The following is a 15,974-nucleotide window of genomic DNA, read 5'->3' as shown; positions in this document are numbered from 1 at the left end:
CGGTAATACCATATTCAGACTAAATCTTTTATCACCAGGTGCTTCATATTTGCTTTGTTTTGGTTTGGTAATTGAAAAAAGCAAATAAAAAACATTTTCGTTTAGAAAAGGTTAAAATGTTTAGAAGAGGGTTGTGCAGTAAATTCATGTTCAGACTAAACCTGATATCGCCAGGTACTTATTATTTGCTTTATTTTGGTCTTAAATCTTAAAAAAGAAAAAAAATAGTGGGAGGGTGGTATCCAAGACACGACCGCATAGTTGACGTAGGACTACAATAACTTTATATTTTTATTTTGAAGCTATGTTTAATTTGAGCTCGTTTAACTTTTGTAATTTGCTTGATTTATTTTTAACAATTTAAGCTCAACATTTTCCAAAAGGAAGGCATTTTGGTTTGGGTGGTAATATCAAGTATCTACGTCGTCAGCCAAAATTCATCAAGCGACACCTCGAACGACTTGGAACTAAAACTAGTTCATTGTTGGCCATTTCTACTGTTAAAGTCGCCTTTGACCATTTAAAAAGTCAAAAAAGTCATGAAAAAAGAACCGTTCATTATTGGCATGGTTCGATTTTGGCAACATAAAAAATTCTGGTGTTTTGCCAAAATCGAACGGGGTCTGTAGCTTGATTATTTCTTTGCAACACTCTATCTTAGAAGAAAAAAAGTAGGAGGGTGGTATTCAAGACACGACCGCATGACAATGACTACCGTATTCTTATAAAAAAAAAAAAAATATTCCATTGAAGCAAGTAGTAGAGGGAATTGCAACGCTTCTTTTACAAAACTTCTGTAACAAAATTTCGAGGCACCAAAAGGTACCAGTTGCCGATTATTCTCATTTACTGGTTAGTCCGTCCAGAATTCCAGCCATTTTAGTATTTTGCAGTAGCCATTTATTACTAACAGCCACCAGCATAACGGGTGAAACCGGCACGAGAAGACCGGTACTATTTTGTCTTTCCTCCTTTCAGCTGCTAACACCTAGCGCTGTCGTGAAATTAACATCAACATAAACATGCATTTTTGCAAGGTTTTTTTCCGCTAGCAGCAGCATTTTGTAAAACAGAAAATTCAACTAACCGCTTCTATTATAAAACTGCGAGGCACCAAAAGGTACCAGTTGCCGATTATTCTCGTTTACTGGTAGTCCGTCCAGAATTCCAGCCATTTTAGTATTTTGCAGTAGCCACCAGCATCACGGGTCAAACCGGCACGAGATGACCGTTACTATTTTGTTTTTCCTCCTTTTAGCTGCTAACACCGAGCGTCCGTATGTATCCGGTACGGTTTAGTAGTGAAACTGATGGGGTGAAATGTTCGAACGATACGTTTTATACCAAGGCTTCGTCAGATAATTAGAAAGAAGGCGGGGCTACATAGATGATGGAATGGTTAGAGACAAATGTTTCTTGAAAGCTGCGCCGGCCGCTGTCGTAATATTAACACCAACACAAACATGCATTTTTGCAAGGTTTTTTTCCGCTAGCAGCAGCATTTGGTAAAACAGAAAATTCAATTAGCCGCTTCTGTACCAAAATTTCGAGGCACCAAAAGGTGCCAGTTGCCGATTATAGTTTCCTGGTTAGTCCGTCCAGAATTCCAGCCATTTAAGTGTTTTGCAGTAGCCATTTACTACTAAAGCCACCAGCATAACGGGTGAAACCGGCACGAGATGACCGGTACTATTTTGTATTTCCTCCTTTCAGCTGCTATCACCTAGCGTCCGCATGTAACTGGTGCGGTTTTGGAATCAGAATTATGGGGCGCTGGCCGCTGTCGTAATATTAACACCAACAAAAAAATGCATATTTGCAAGGTTTTTTCCGCTAATAGCAGCATAAACATCGGAAACAGAAAGTGACAACAACAATAACAACAAAGTCAGATCGATTGTATCCGTTAGTGTCGACTGTGCTTGGGAAGAGAGGTAGTGATTGGCTGCGCGGTATGATTTAGACAATCGATCTTAATTACCAATTTTTCAATAGTGTATCTCAAACAAAAGTTTGTTTTTAATACATAAATTTAACCGTAAAAGAATTTCTGATCGATTGATGCCAAAACCTCTAAAACCTGATTATAGATGACTGCAAAATAAGCGCTCAAAACCTGACCACTTTTCTCTGGTTTTCCCTGGTTGAATTACTAGATTTTCAAATTCAGGGGCCTAACTTCGATATAGACGTTAGTCAACGTCAAAAATATTCTCTTTAACATTCACAATGGTCCAGAAACCAATTTAGGGGGAAATTTGGGTCTAGCGCTCCATAGCAATGTTTTAGAGAAAAACTTTTTTTTTACTAAGTTACTTAAAATTATGGTAAATTTGAAATTGAAATTGAAGTTTATGAACATGTTAACATTCAATTCAGGTCAATTTAAATATTTTATCAGTATACAGAATCAATCAGAAGAAAATTGGTCAGTTTCAAGATACCAAAGAACAACGAAAATACCATCTTTGAAAGTTATATGTCTGTTATCTTCGAAATAAACTGGGCTAGAGTGATGCACAACATTAGCCCCAGCAATTAATGTTTGCATAGCGTTGTTCAATTAGAAGTAAGGTTATGGATTGTAATATTTTCTTGCATATGCTAATTCAAAAAAATTTTCAATTGAAAAATACAAATACTAATGTCGGAACTCTAATATCAAGATGAAACGAATTTGGTTTTCCTCTATACCACCACCGCGGGATGCACCTAGTATTGTCATATTGGACTAAATTCATTTAGCTAGTAAAATATAAACATCAGTACCGCTCGTTTAACTATCCATTCGAAGATCTGTACGGAGCATTTTGGTTTTCTATTGTCTGTCTTCTAATGAATTTTAAATATTCAGTTATTAAAATAAATCTGAAAAAAGCAGAGTGTAGAGCTCAAAAATAAACAACGCATTTTGTTGTCCCCGCCGGCGCAGCTTATTTTGCGGTACCCGCAAAATCATATTGAATTCTGATATTTGCTGCTATACGAAACAAGAAGAAGAAGATGCGCACTGCATAAACACTCTCAGGCTACTGTCATACTGAGGCGTCAAATGAAGCGAAGCGTTGAGCGTTTGAGAAGCGGAATAAACAGAAGCGTTGGGTGAAGCTTCCTATGACATACTGGAGCGAACGTCGCAAATGCGTTGTGTTGTCATATTCCTAGATTCCAGTAGCGGTTTTGTTTGAAGGAAATATGAATTCGTCCAATGAAGATTTTTTTGCTTCTTCAAGCACGGAAAATTACGTTTTAGTAAACATAGAGATTTTTTCATGAAATAAAATAATATTACTGAAGGGAGTTGCGCTACAGACGTAGTAAAAAATATAAGAAATTATTCTGAATTTTAAGCCCGTTGACCCCGAGCAACGTTCAACTAGTTTATAATATCTGTTAGGATTTCAATAACCCATGTGAGCACAGCTAGTTACCCAGCGGCTTGCATTTTCGCGACCAAAGAAGTTCAGCATGCTAAATTTCTGGCCATTCGAATCAAAACTCAACAATATCAATCAATAATATCAGTGCTATTTTCCCGACGACCTGAACATTTTTCCAGATAGTATTTTCTATCCTACTTTTTTTCTTTTTTAAGATTTAAGACTAAAATAAAGCAAATATTGAGTACCTGGCGATATCAGGTTTAGTCTGAACATGGATTTACTGCACAACCCTCTTCTAAACATTTTAACATTTTCTAAACGAAAATGTATTTTATTTGCTTTTTTCAATTACCAAACCAAAACAAAGCAAATATAAAGCACCTGGCGATAAAGATTTAGTCTGAATATGGTATTACCGCGTACATATACGCGCGTCAAAACACTACTCGTTCTGTTTCGCCGCCTCTATCGACGCGTCTTTGCCGCTCCAGTATGACCGGTTTAAGCGTTTTATATAGACGTTCGAAGAAGTAGCTCGGACGTTTTTGCGACGCTTCTTGCTTCGCTTCATTTGACGCCTCAGTATGTCAGTAGCCTCAATGTCAACGAGCTGCGTGCCGAAGGCACAGAAACACACATTCAATATATTCCTTTCTTCATTCACCACCACTCCACTGGCATACAGCCCCATCAGCGTCAACACACATACCACTGCCGAGAAATCGAACGACAAAACGGCAACAGTTCGCACTACACACGCAAACAAATTAATCGTGTCTCACTCAACCGGTACACAACTGATGCACACAAACACATTAAAAACTGCGTTCTTTCTAGTCAGCCTATACACCAGAGAGACGCCGAGACACACAACGCCGTTATCCGTTTCGGTGAGACAGTCGCCACAACGGCGAGCGCCCCGACGCCCCTCCGGTGCACAGACTGACCAGCTCTTTCCTATTCAATACAATGATGATATCAATTATTTATTTGTTTTATCTGGTACTTATCTGAATGACCGTATAAACTCCAAGTAATCCTGATGGTTTTCCCTGATCGCAGTATTGTAACACTGAGATGCTGGTGTATTCACATCTACTCCTTTACTCTTTTGCACACCTACTCCTACCACTTCCATTAAACAAATACACCTACAGAGGATAAAAAAAACTGGCAAATTTTCATGCATTCATAGCTCGAAAATTTATAAATATGGCAATATGCATATCGAACATGACAAGGTTTTAAGTTGGTCTACAAAATGCCAAAACAATCGCAATCAAAATAATTTATTTTTTGTCTATGTGTTTCAAAATTTGTTCAAAAGCTAGAAAAGTCATAAGACAATGGCATAAAACTGGGCAGAGGCTAATTAACAACGGAGGCAGGATGTATAAAGTACCTCTATCGACGTCAGTTCACTGCGCACACCGCACACAACTTGATGCAACGTAGAAAAATTAAACATTTAACACAACACATGAACGAGATCATCCTCCTGCCCGTACCCATAACACATACTGCAAGCGATCATGCACGTGAGAGAACTACAGAATCGACATGTTCGAAGCTGCAGAAAGAATAAAACTATCTCTTGCTAGGCTACTGCCGTCCGAATCGAATGAAAAAAGATTGTGTGCGTTAACATACGGTTGCAAAGAGAAAGAGAAACGAAAACAGAAGAAATCACAAACTCGCGACAATCCTACAGTCTGTCTGAGCCCCTCAAGTCTTAGCACGCACACTATCCATTCTGCCATTCAAATTGGATAAGAGAAAACAAAACAACAATCGCACACAAATCTAAATTGATTAAGTAGATACTGAGTTTGAAAACGATTCTCTCATGGATAGCTCCGCCGCCTTTCCGCGTTTGGTGCGTGCGATCTCAAAATAAATAAAATACCTCGAAAAAGGAAAAAACCAAAGGTTACTTATCTTGCTCAGAAGGTTTTCAGTCATCCTCTAGTACATTTTCGAACAACTGAATCATCTTGATGTTCATGTAATCACTATTTCTCTGGCTTTACACCCACACTACAGCGACCATAATAGCATTGCTGCTTGCTTGTATATTCTTCGCGGTTTTCATTTTTCAACTTTAGCTTCTTCCCTGTAATTAATTATGCATGATGCGATCGACTTCTGCTAGCGTATCTATCAGTTTTATTTTATACAATTAACACAAGAAAGAAGAACAGAATCACCCAACTTAACCCGAAAAACCATATCTGTTCGATTTATGTTGCACCAACGCACGATGTCCCTTCACAGAACCACTTTCATCATTGCACAAATACTACTGAAGCTACTGAATAATACTTCCATTGTATGCTGGGGCTGGGGCTGTGCGTAATGGCTATCACTCCCAATTATACTGCAATTTTCAATCAACTTTTCACTGCATTTCTTCAACTATTTTCACTACACCTTAATTTTAAATACTACCGTACATTGTTAAGTAGCACTTACAGCCCTTTTAGCACCCAATCTCATCAATTGACACAATTAAAACACTGATTAAACAACCGCGATTGGAAAGCCCGACTTTACTTGGCCGTGTTGCCATCCCCACAGCTAAATGATCCTGTTCGGGATAATAATAAAAGTATATCTTGCGCTTGTAGGAGTTAGTTATTTCTACTCTAATTGCACGCCAAAGTTGGATGATTGTATGTTCTGATTGGAAGAAAGATATAATTACTCAGACCTGAACTTTTGCGTGTGGTTATCAATTCGAAATTTTCTGAATTCTGTTTAAAACCTAATTTTTCTGAAAGTGCATGAACATTTTAAGGGGTAGGCGAAATACTCTCCTCATGAAAATAGGTTTGTATTTGGATACAGCTCTTAGCATAACTTTTTTTTCAATCTCGCTTATTTCCCGTCGGTTTAGTCCGACACCCGGGGAGGTGACTCCACCCAGTACCTTAACTTACGACCCGTTGATTAACGGACTGCCGCCAACGGCTCTACTTTCTCATGCGATGGAAGGCGTGATCCCGAAGATTTTTCGGCTCAGAAAACCTCCCGGTGTCAACTAGGCTCGAATCTAGACCAGTTGGGTTGGTTGTGAGTGGATCATGCCACTCCATAACCATCGACATCTAGGTCGGAAAAACAGCTTGTTTGATTGAAATGTTGTCTTCATCAAAGTTGTACGTAATAAAATTGCGGTTCTGGAAAAAATATATACACTGTAGAAAAAATTCTTTTTCTGTGCCAAATTTTCCAAATTGTAGCAAAACATTAAATATCTCAAAAAGTACTTGTTTTTAAATCAATTACGTATACACATTGAAGATGACAAATAAATGAAATGTAAAATGAAAAACAAAAAAGTTATGAACGTTTGAGTATTTTGACATATTCACTCTGAGCTTTTTTTTGAGTGTTTTTTTAGCTACATCCGCTACATCACTAAGAGCATGATACCGATCCAACGCCCTGTTTTTCTGCCATAATCGAGCATTTTTATACTGGCTCTGTTGAATTTGTTGATGCTCTTGGTGATAAATTTTCAACATTGTTATATGTATCTAGAAAAAAAAAAACATCCAAAATAAGGCTACTCCCTCCCCTTAACATTAGTGCAAAATTTTATTTTACTCCCATGAAAATTAAAGCTCAATTGAACTTCGAGAAATAGAGCCTTGGAGCGGTCAAAGTTTCACTTTTTTGTCCGATGAAACAAATGCACAGATAGTAGTTCATGAAATTTTCGAAATCAAAATGTTTGAAATATCGAGATCTGGTGTCATTTCAAAAAAAAAAAAATGTTTCTACGCAGTTCGATTTTCTGAGGTACGATGTCAGTTCTGCACTCAAAGATTAGTTCTAGTACTACAAACTACAATTGAAAAAAATATTTTGTAAACGAAAATTTGATGGGAACAAGAACATATAATTCTTAGATTGATAAAAAATTCAGAATTCTTCTTTTTAATATACAAATTGAGCTCCGAAATGGACAGTTTTTTCGCTTATCGTGGGTCCGAGAGAGATTTGTAAGAATTGTACTATTTTTCTTAAACCCTCTAGTGCCCAAGACCGCCATTTGGCGGGCTTCAGTCGAAGTTCCGAAAAGCTTCAATAAATACTTAAAAAGTGTTTATAATGGTTTATAATGATTTTACCGAAGTCCGTTTAGAAATTAATTTGGGCACTAGAGGGTTAAACATCATCTATATTCAATAGCATTGGAAGCCAATGAGCATTTTTATTCTCTACTGCTCATGATCGTATCACTGCTACTGGATACCAGTCTGTGCTCTCTTCACGGTCATGCTCTTTTCACGAGGCAAACGTTATACACGTAAAGAAAAGTTTGACCCTAAGTTTTTTTGCTGCTGCATAAGTTTGATATAATTATAAACTGTTTTTGTATCATATTGATGATAATAACCCTTTATAGCACTTATGTCCATCTCATGGAGAACTGACATTAAATTTAAAGCGAAAAAAACTCATATTCTTGAACTACATTACTCTACTGGTTTATGGAACGGTATCCTTTTAGTCTACATTAGGTTTCTCGTAAACCTTACAAATGCGCTTTCACAGCTGCCATCTAGTCTATTCTACAGCCAGAAACTGTTTTCTGCCTTGTCGCGACCGACAGCAGAAGATCTATTTGACGGAGGGGTTATATAGCAAATACGAACGGTGCTGTCCGATTTTAGAAAAAAACCTAATTAACAATGAGAGATTCTCTGCTCTTGCACTTTCATTCGTTAAATACAGCGTCACTATAAAAGTTTTCGACGGTTTCTGGCCACAAATCGAAAGATTACAACATCGCCTAGCTTACTATGCAAAAAGTTTCATGAAAAAATAAAAATAACTTAGTTATTAATCGTGGAGAAAGTAAATAAAGAGAGTCTCTCAATGTTTTTTTCCGTGTGGACTCATCACTTCGACCAGATCTATTGTGATATTGCCCAGGTGTTCTGTACTCCACATTTCATATTATTGGCAGTATCATTATCGAAGTAAGTGATACGCTTATCATTCATATCCGTGCTTGTAAGTTCCGTGTAAGTTTTACTCTACTATACCAAGCCTCTGTCCATCCTAACAATATCTCCTAATTAAAATTCCCTGGAGAGAACCTCCATACGTTACTCACACCAGTTTTTTTATAACAGAGACTTATTTTTGTTAGAAGGAGAGTAAACAGAGGTACTGTAGAATTCAGATTGAAGGAAGGGTGAGGAAGCCTGAGAATAAATCCATGCTAAAGTCCTTTGGCAACCAAATGGCCTGATTCTACTAAGATTCGAACCCACGACCACCCGCAACCTTGCGGCTACGGAGCTCTCAATGTTACTTAGGTCCTTTTGAAAAGCTACGCGAGAATCAGACTCTCAATGGTTGCTGCTGCTGGCTGATGTTGCTACTTTAGTATCCAATTGATGAATGTAAGGCCGGGGGCCTAGCGTGGTTGGTAACGTCTCCGCCAACCACGCTCGACGCTTGTGTTCGAATCCCACCGCCGACATAGGTGTCGATGGTTGTGAGGTGGCGTGATCCACTCACAACCAACCCAACTGATTCAATCCTAACCGACACCGATAGATTTTCTGAGGCGAAAAATTTCTGGGATCACGCCTTCCATCGCATGAGGAAGTAAAGCCGTTGGCGCCGGTTCGTTGATCAACGGGTCGTAAGTTAGGGTCCTGGGCGTCGGTGATAGGCACAACAGTGCAGTGGCGGAACTAGATCGACGGAAAATAAGCGAGAATAAAAAAAAAGATGAATGACGAGAATGCTCTTGGCAGAATGAAGCGAAACCCTTCATTGCCTTAGAAAGAAAAAGACCAGTTTCGTAAACGTAGAAACGAGAATGACAGAATTTGCGATATCTGTGTATGAGATGCACGTTAAGTGAATTTGAGTTTGAATAAATTTTAATTTGTTGATTGTTTTTGCCTTTCTCCTGGAAAGGTGTAGCAATCGCTGCAAAAACTAAAGGTATGAAAGTGCACCAAAGGGCCGAATGTCGTATATCACTCGACTCAGTTCGACGAGCTGATTCTGTATGTATGTGTGGGGAAAAATGATTGATTTTCCAGAACCAAGCTTTTTTGGTTCATTTTGGGGTCGATTGGTTTTGTCTCCGCTTGGCGCATTGCATTTCAAATTTGTATGAAAATTTATATGGGAAAACCTACTTTTTTGCATTTACCTTTCTAGAGAGCTCAATAATACTCTAATAATGCACTACATTATGTTAAAGTATAGTATTTTAGATGCCTAACAACTTTGCCGAAGACACTGAAAAGCTAGGATGTCCATTAGAAGAGCTATAGCTGTTCAAAGTTGAGTATGTCGATTTAAATGCAGAAAATCTTTGCAGTGTTGGCAGAAAAAATGATTTGCAACAAAAATATCAACATACTCAACTTTGAACAGTTCTAGTATTTTTTGGGACACCCTAGTTCTTTAGTGCCTTCGACCAAGTTGTTAGGCATCAAAAAACCTACCATTTGAAGTCATGAAACCTTTGGTTTGAGCCATTATGAGCTCTTTAGAATGGAAAATGCAAAAAAGTTGTTTTTTTTTTCATACAAATCTCCATATAAATTTAAAATGCAATGCGCCAAGCGGAGACAAAACCCATCGACTTCCGATAAATTTAGGATTGTTAGGGGCCCCAAAAAGAACAAAAAAAACTTGGTTCTGGCCTTCTGCTATCAAGTTTTGGTTTTTCCATATAACGATTCCCCACCCTAGTGTGTATGTATGTGCAACTTTTTTATCTCACCCAATTTTCTCAGAGATGGCTGGACTGATTTTCATAAAACTATCGTAAATGAAAGGTCTAGTTGCCCCATAGGTTGCTATTCAATTTTATAGTAATCAGAATTTTAGTTTAGAGGTTATGTATTAAAATGTAAAAATCACGAAACATCAATATCTTAGAAGCCACACATCCGTTTTTAACAAAACTGATGTTAAATGAACGGGCTATCTCCAGAACCCTTTACTTAAAAATTTCATATTGATTAAACATATGGTTCAAAAGTTATGTAAACGAATGTTTTCCAGAGGCTGTTTGAACTCACTCATTTTTCTCAGAGATAGCTGGACCGATTTTCGCAAAATTAGTCTCGAACGAAAGTTCTAGTTGTCCCATAAGTTACTATTGAATTTTATTCTAATCGGTTGGTCACTCTATGAAATGTGAAACCACGTTATAAAAGCAAAGCTTATACCAAAGCCTGCTTAAACTCACTCGCTTGTTTCAGAGATTATTTGACCGATTTTCATGAAACCATTTGCAAATGAAAGATCTATTGGCCTTATAACACCCTATTGAATTTCATTGTCTTCGGATTTTTAGTTTAGGCACCGTGTTTAAAAATGTGAATATGATGAAATTTCATTATCTCAGAAACTACACAACCAATTTAAACAATACTGGTGTCAAATGAACGGGATGCCTTGAAAATCGTTAACTAATGATTAAACATGTGGTTCGAAAGTTTTTAAAAGAAACGTGTTCCAGAGGCTTTGAAACTCACTAATTTTTTTAGAACTAGCTGAATTTTTTTTTTCAAAATTAGTGTTGTATTGAAGGTCTAGTTACCCCACAAGACCCTATTGAATTTCATTGTTGTTGGACTATAACTTTGTCCGTTATGTATAAAAGAAGGAAACCACCTTTTGAAAAGAAACATATTTCAAAGACTGCTTAAGTTTAGCAAAATTTTTTTAGAATGGTTGAATCGGTTCACAAAAATAGTCTCAAATATGCTTAACTTAGTACGTTATATATAACATCAAAATTCTAGAACCCAATAAGAGGATATACCCTCATTGGATTGTATTTGACAACTTTAGGATGTTTTCCAGAAACCTCTAAAATCTGGTTTCAAACTGAACTATAGAGTTCACCCCGGCTTTCGACCATTATCCCGGTTCCTGAAAAACATTGGCTAACGTTTTTCCCTTTGAGGTTGTTTTCTAGAAATCGGAAGCTACTATCTAGAAATTTAAAATAACGTCCCGAGTTGATTTCTGTCCTCTGGGTATAACGCTTCCGAAATACTCATAATGGATGATATTTGGTTACTTTAAGCTGTTTTCCAGAAACTGAAAGTCGGCATTTTCGCCATCGAAATACCCAGATTAGGCAGAATTAGGCCATTTTAGGATGTATTCCGGTGGTCAGCGGCCGAGTTCCGAGCACGCATTTCTTCGAAGAGACAAAATTTTGTTCATGTACTGTCGATCAAGGAATTTTCTTCTCTTCGAAAAAACTTGTACTCGAAATTCGGCCGCAGAAGTAGTCAACTGGATTTTTCACGTGATGTATTTGAAACATATTTATTTCATGGTATTTGCGTGTGTATGTGTTAATGTATGCTCATATGTGTGTAAATGTTATGTTTTAAATGTTCGGTATAGTTGTGCTGTTGGTTACCAGAAATTCGTTATTAAAAGTGGAAAATGAATCCAGCAGAAATTTCCAACGTTTATTTTTTTCTAAAAAATTGAAGTATTCGTGTAAATCTATTTCAACAAATAATAAGTTCGAATGAGAAAGGCTAGGTCTTACCGCTAGGTGGATTAATTTGAACATATTGCGTTTTACAAAATACGAGAGAAATCTCATAATTGGCCTTAACGCTAATACAAGCTATTACATACTTTGGAATTGATTCCATTGATTCGTTGATTCGTTGATCCGCTTTTTCACAAGCTGCTCCAGCGGCAAAAAAGGAAGCGTTTTCTTCATCACATCGTGATGGGTAATGAGAAATGGATTCATTGCAGCAACCTAAAGAAAAGAAAGTAGTGGAGACCGGCCGGTTATGCTTCTATGTCTTCAACTCAACCGAACATACACACTGCAAAGGTTATGTTCGGTGTTTTTTAATGTCAGCTACTTAGACCGAATGTTACCATCACTGAGGAGAAATATCGACTTCAATTGATGCGATGAAGCTGAACACTGGGCGACAAACGGTCACGATATGAACAGAGATACGAAAAGTGATTTCACTGCATGACAACGCTCGGCCTCATATTGCCAAAGTCGTTAAAACCATAACCATTGCCAAAGTCGTACAAAGAAACGGTCAAATGGGTATTATTATTAGAGCAATACTCGCACTACGCACCAGTTAAGCATTCACGCAATTTAAAGCGCTTCTAATCATTTTAAACGACATGAAAAATACCTGCTTTTTTACAAATCGAACTCTTAATCGTGATAGAAAAGAGGGAGGAAGATGATGATTTGTATGCCACAAGTAGCTAACAAAAAATTTGGCAATACAAAGTCATAATTGGAGTAAACAATTCATTTTTGGTTTTCAATTTACTCAGGAACATTTAAAAAATATTAGTGTGAGGAGAAAACAAATTTAAAAATTCAGGTCGATAATTATTAATCATTGCAATTCACATGGACTAAATAGTATCGCTAGATTCGCATTAGAAATAAAAAGTACGTTCAAAGTTTCAAACCCAGTCTTCAATTTACGTTCCCCATTTCCTAGCTATTTACACGAACATTTATTTATATCTCACATATGTCCCTGAAATTCGAATGAAATTGACAGTGAGTCAACTATTTTCATTGCCCTAAAAAAACAGACCCAAGAGCGTGAATGATTGACTTATCACTCACCTCGCAACCACTAAAATCATCATCGGTCAAATAATCCGATCAAAGTTACAGTAAGTTCCCACAAGTCCATACACATAAAAAATCCACACCAGAAACACTCCCCACAACATTTCAATCCATTAGCTGGGACAGGAAACAATTGAACAGCTACAAATATTAACCACTAACCTACTAATCGACCGCCCGCCCGTAGGCCAACCAATCCGTCAATATTCCTGTTAACGATTGTTTGTTCCGATTGAGTCCTCCTCCGCTACCGGTGGCACCAGCAATCCACTAACCTAGATGCTCGGTCCCGGTCCCGGCCGTAATGGTGCACGCAGAGAGCATCTGTTCACGCGGTGTCCACTGAATAATTCACTGTGAATGATTTTTCCACTTCACTGGCCGTTACTGCTCTCTGCACCGTAGACAGCAGTAGTATATGTCGCACCCAGACCGAGTGGCCACCAGCGGGGTGCCGATCATTCAGTGCCGATTTCCGGCATCGGCAGCAGCAGGTAGGTCATTCTTTGTATTTGCCAAACCCGCGTTTTGCATTCGCTTTTAATTTTCCACTTGTGTGCACCGTAATTTTCGCCTGTAGATTCAATCGCGGCAACGGATGCGACGCGTTTTGCGGCGTGTTAGCATGTATCGTTTGCTCACTCGATTACAGACGGTATTATATTTGCGTCAACACTTCCTCGCGATACAGCACACAAATAACATTCATTAGCTCGGACACCTTTTTTCTCCACTGCACTGAAATCCAATTAATCATTCGATTTGTTTTCCCATTTTTTTGCACTCACTCGACTCGAAATCGATTCAATTATTCATTTAATATTGCAATTCAAGCGTTGTGGCGGCGCAAACTAAATCAATCACAACGATTTACGCTGGATAAATCACGGCACACATACACCAGTGACAGCGAGGAAGCGGTGATTCCAGCTCGTACCACACATGCTATCACTTTGAATTGGCTGCTGCAGCACAGCCTCCCACCTCCCACTGTCTCACTATTTACCCCCAAAAATAGGGACAGCGGCAACAGCGGCTTAGCGAACCATCAGTAATCCAGTTATCCTGACATAATTTATCCTCTGCACTACGTAGCACACTTCTAGCCCGGTAGGCACTTCAGCACTAATCGATTACCCTTGGGTGACCGAGTTGAACTTTCCACTCACAAAAAAAAATACCGCACACCCCGAATCCACTCCTGTCAGGTGAGCTAACGTTTATTAGCATTGCTATTTTTGCGACAACTTGTTTCTACACACTTTTTTGTGCTCTGCTGCAGTTTGCTTGTTGCGTTATCCTTCGTGTCACCTTCGTTGCACCAATTCCACAGGATCTAACAACCGTTGCAAAAATGTAGTTTTTTTTTGTTTGTTTATTATCCCTTTATGTCACACTGTCGGAATGCACACGCGACCATTCGTTGTCACGCCTTGGCTATCACCTCGGCTTTGCGGTGACCTCACTCCGCTTTAAAGCATATGCGAACCGAAAACAGGATAAGAGGACCACAATTTGTGTGGCAGAACCTGACTATGTAGGTATTATACTTCGAGAACGCGCGCGTCATAACCGAACCCACAGCGACCCGAATCGTTTCGAAGTTCGATCTGCACTGAATCTACCGATGTTCGATTGCGGGCCAATCCGACCGAAACGGAGTTGAAATTACTTTATGCTGGCTACGACGACCCACCAGGCTGACGGGAGAGAAAGAGAGAGCTTCTTGTGTCATGTACAAAACCGCGTTTATGCTCCCGAGTGCCGGTCGATAGGAGAACCGCCAGTTGGGTGGCTTGTTATGCTGTTCCGTGGTGGTATGCTACGCTTGTACTAAAATCTTCTCGCTCCGGACAAGCGCGCCGCTCTGAGCGCGAGACGTTTCGAACGGAAAAAAGGTAAACAATAAGCACTCAAACATTGAGGTTTTATGTTTGCTGCAGTTGCTAAAGGGTGGCATCCTTCGTTTACTGTGGGAGTCAGTCAGCAGCAGAAACGCTCACTGCGATGGAGTGCTCTGAGTGACACTGCGTGGCGAAACGGTTGAAAATGGAACATGGAAATGCACCCACTGCTTGGAGAACTTAACAAAATGGCAATAAAAAGTAACGTTTGGTAGAAAGGACATATGTATTCTCTAAACTGTTTTTTAGCATATTCCGAATTTTCGACATTTTTAACATGTTTGACATTTATGATGTTTTCAATATTTTCTATACATTTTCGATGCTTGCGACATTTTTACATATTCTGATTTTTTTAACATTTTCATTATTTTATCGTTCTTTTTGTTAGTGTTGATTATTAGTAAACAAATTTTAGTGAAACTAATGACAATCAATTAAATATTTTCAACGAATAATTTATGAGAATGCCACTTTCTAATGTTTTTTTTTCGATTTTATATATTATCGCACCTAATTTTTCAATGATTTCTTCAAATCACTTTTCGGATTTCGCTTGAATTTGTCCTGTAAAGATGCATCTAGCATTAAACGAACTTCCAAATTGATGTGTAAAATCATGATGGATATTCTCCCCCAAATACTGACTATTAGGACTGAGAACAAAACACCTCACGAAGACTTGTGCAAAATTTGTTTCTTTTCTTTACTGACTTCCGACAACTGGCAGTACATAGCATATATGTAACACATTGCTGTGGCACACAAAAGCTCAATTATGAAGTCATGAGATCTCTCGGGCTGCCTTCTCCCGCCGGGAATGAACTTATCATTTTCACACTGAACACAGTGTACCTATATCTTGGTTTGTCGGTTCTATAATGGTTTCATCGGGGCGCGTTAGAATGCAGTTGTTGGGTTTGGATTTGCTACGTGTGTAAGGAAAAAAATCGAATGCACAACCTGGGTGCCCGAGTTTGTATTATTCTAGCAACTGTGCGGTGTCGCAGGTTGTAATCAAATGCAACAAAAGCTCAAGCT

At 38.5% G+C, this 15,974-nt stretch overlaps 1 protein-coding gene across 1 annotated transcript in view; it reads right to left on the bottom strand.

Moving 5' to 3' along the window:
* LOC129732533 (nephrin) overlaps positions 1-14,632 on the bottom strand; it is a 307,910-nt gene extending 293,278 nt beyond the window's left edge. Inside the window, exon 1 of the mRNA XM_055693486.1 lies at positions 13,192-14,632. The gene's annotated coding sequence lies outside the window, so the exon portion shown is untranslated. The remainder of the gene's footprint in view (positions 1-13,191) is intronic.
* Between the last annotated feature and the right edge of the window lie 1,342 nt (positions 14,633-15,974).

The sequence above is a fragment of the Wyeomyia smithii genome, chromosome 3, assembly GCF_029784165.1.
Source record: "Wyeomyia smithii strain HCP4-BCI-WySm-NY-G18 chromosome 3, ASM2978416v1, whole genome shotgun sequence".
In the NCBI taxonomy this organism is placed as follows: Eukaryota; Metazoa; Arthropoda; class Insecta; order Diptera; family Culicidae; genus Wyeomyia; species Wyeomyia smithii.
This window is presented reverse-complemented; position numbering and strand designations above follow the sequence as displayed.